The sequence below is a fragment of the Equus quagga genome, chromosome 3, assembly GCF_021613505.1.
Source record: "Equus quagga isolate Etosha38 chromosome 3, UCLA_HA_Equagga_1.0, whole genome shotgun sequence".
NCBI lineage: Eukaryota > Metazoa > Chordata > Mammalia > Perissodactyla > Equidae > Equus > Equus quagga.
In genome coordinates, this window is record NC_060269.1 from 751,793 (window position 1) to 755,080 (window position 3,288).

The window sequence follows — 3,288 nt, forward strand, 5'->3', positions numbered from 1 at the left end:
GGGGGGGGGGTCCCTTAAGGTGCTGTTCACCCTAAAGAAATAATCATTAAAACGATTTTTTTCTTTTGCTCTTTTTAGGACGAAAGTCTAACGTGAACTGGGCATTTGCATTCATCCCTTTGCTTACAGGCCATTATTATGCTTTAGGAAGGGGTATTTTAGTTGTTTATTCCAGAGGGAGAGGTACATCACAGCCTTTTATAAGAAGTAAAGCAAAGACATAGTGTATATTAACCTAAAAAACCAGTTTCTTTGTTTCCAGATTTTTTTGGGCCAGAATATCTTTTTTTTGACATGTTTTGAAGCCCATGTTTTGGTCTAGAATGTGATGTTCAGGGGATTCTAAATGGGGGCCCAGTAGTCTCAGGCTGAAATATTCTGTTCAAAATGGATATCAATTATAGTAATTATGCTTATAATTAGATTAATGAACCATTTATGCCCAAACTCCAAGTGCACAAACTTCAAGACCTGCTGAGGAGTGCCCTAAGAAGAGGGGTGTATGTAAACAAATGCCTGTTAGGCAAAGTAATCAAGATAAGGAACCTCACCCCAGGCTGGATTAGAAGCTGGCGGGCACCTTTCAATCACAGCAAGTCCCTAATCACTCAGGGACCTCCTCTGTGGTTCCCGCAGGAGGGAAAACGGCTCCCTCAGAGGTCTGGTGGCCATACAAAGGGTGCCCCCAAAACGCTCCCGGCTAAATATTCCTGAGGCAGGGGAGGGGAGGGGGAAGACACAGCAAGAATATGCATACAGCTTCAGTCTCTGCGAATCACATTGTAACGGCAAGACCATCATAACTGTTACTCAGTAAAAACTAGTTATGCCAACCATGCATCAGACATCATCACATCTAGTGGAGGGAAGAATTCCAACATTGTAATCTTTTGACCTTGTTCCAAATAAGAATTTATATCCCTTTTCAGAGTATTAGAGTGGTGTTTCCAGACAGAAGCCTCCCTTGCTTTTCTTATTGCCATCACCTCCCCTTCCTCCCTCAAGGTTTAATGCCACCAGAAACTGTAGAAAATGATTGTGCCCAGTATCCAGGTCATTATTGTTTAATCAATGCATCTCTGGAGCATGAACAACGTACCTAGGCCACAGCTATTGTTTGGATTTTCTTTAAAAAACAAAATAAAACACACACAAATAACTGTAGTCCTGTTCCAAAGCTAAATTAGACGTCCATTCTTCATGATCCTGGTTTGCCTTCAGACAATGTGACTGTACATGCCTCATATTGTACGTCTGGTCTACCAGAGACACAGAGATCAAAGGTCACATTTAACATTCAGGAGGAGGGGCGGGTGCAGATTAATTAATAAATTAATACAGCGACGCCTTTTATTGCTGGAGTCCAGCATTAATAATCTACTTTTACAATCCCAACGGACAGCAAACATTTAAGAGAAAAAGCCAGAGAAAGAGAAAGAACAATCACTTACCAGCCTCTTTTTATTTGGGGAGCCTTAGAATTTGCAGACGCTGCCAGTCTGCCTTTAATTAGTTGCACATCACCCCCTAACACAAAGAAACACAAATCCAGATGTGTCTTGGCAGCTCCCCATTACAACTTTAATACTTGTAAACAAACTGTGGGGGGGATAAATAAATATGCGGATCAAAAAAAAAATACCTGTAAATGGCTTTTTTTTCTTGTTGCAGAGAGAGGAGGAGGAGATGGTGCTAGTGGTGGGGGCGGAGGAGGAGGAGGTGGGGAGAGGAGAGCCGCTGTGAGTGTGTGTGCGAGCGGCTGCTCTCGGTGGTCTCTGCTCTCCCAGCGCGCTGCTCGCCGTCCGCCCGCAGTCGCCGTGTGCGCGGAGGGAGGGAGGGCGCCGAGTCTCCCCTCGCTCCCTCCCGCTCCCTGTTTGTGTGTGTGTCTGTGTGTGTCTCTGTGTGTGTGTGTGTGTGTGTGCGCGCGAGGGTGCGCGCGGGGTGCGCGCGCGGTGCGGGGGAGGGGCGCGGGGCCCGGGCGGGGTGGCGCCGAGGTGAGGACGCAGGACGCGGACACCTGCCGACGATTGGCTGCGGGTCCCCGGGACCGCGGGAGGCGCCCCCACATCCTCCGGCGCGGAGGCCCGCCGCCCGCCCCTGCCCGCGCCCCCCGCCCCCCGCCCGCGCGCCGGCCGGGATCAGGTCCTTCTGCGCGCGGAGATAATTGTTTGCGAGGGATGGAAAGAGGGCGTTTCCGGCGCTCTCCCCGCGTGCGCGGGGGTGTGAATAAACTCGGCTGGGTTCTGGCTGGGTTGAGACGAGCAGCACAAGAGACGGAGGAAAGGTCGTGTGTGCTTGAAGAAAGCTCTGAGTTCGCGCCCGACCGCGTGGCTCTTCAGTGATTTTCCTGGTGTGCCCGGAAAGACTTAGACGAATCGTTCCCAGGGAGGTCGTCAAAGTAAGGGAGGGCGGCTCGCTGCTCTGGTTGTCCAGATCTTTTCAGAATTGTTGTGCCAGAACGTAAAAAATTGGCGATGTGATGCCTGACGGGTCCCAGAATCCGTCTCCAGCTCCATCGCCCTCTCTCCTCCGGCCTTTTCACCCAGCCCATGGGGTCGTTTAAAGCAGATGTTTAACTTACTGCCCTATTTTTAATTCCAAACTTTGCTTGACAAAAATTACTTTTATATTTACATTAATCTATTTTACACTAGTATAACTTCTTGACACTTGGGAAAAATAGTTTGATAATTGAAAGATAAATCTTTTTACTGCTGGTCAAATACAGATAAAACTCACTGATGAATGCGGCTGTGGATTAACTGCTTCGCTGCCGCCTTAAGGAAAATGAGATGCCCGGACCCCTGCTGTCCTACTGTTGAGAAGAAGTATGCTCCAGTGGAAATGGCCATGAAACAAGATATAAAATATAAATCTTTTCTGATCATTTTCTCTAAGAGAAATTTCTTTCTCAGAGAAAAAATATATAGTAGCTAATGATAAGCTGCAGAAGTAGAGAATTAAAAATTTTCATATGGTTTAAAAAGAAGTAGAAGTTTTGTATTAATATTAAAACTCTATATTCCATAATAACCCAATAGCATAGTTTCAGAGAAGGAAGAAAAGCATGATAATGAGTTTTCTTTTATAATAACAAAATGCTGAGAAGACTTTTTAACCATTTTGTATTTGAATGTTCAAAAGATTGACCTTGACCACATCAAGATTCTGCCCCCTGTGGAGAATCTGTTATTGATAAGATGTCAAGGACTGTGGGCAGCGTGCATGAAGGTGCTGTTCCAAGAATGGGCAACTATTGAAACCGGGCAGATCCTTTGTGACTCATTG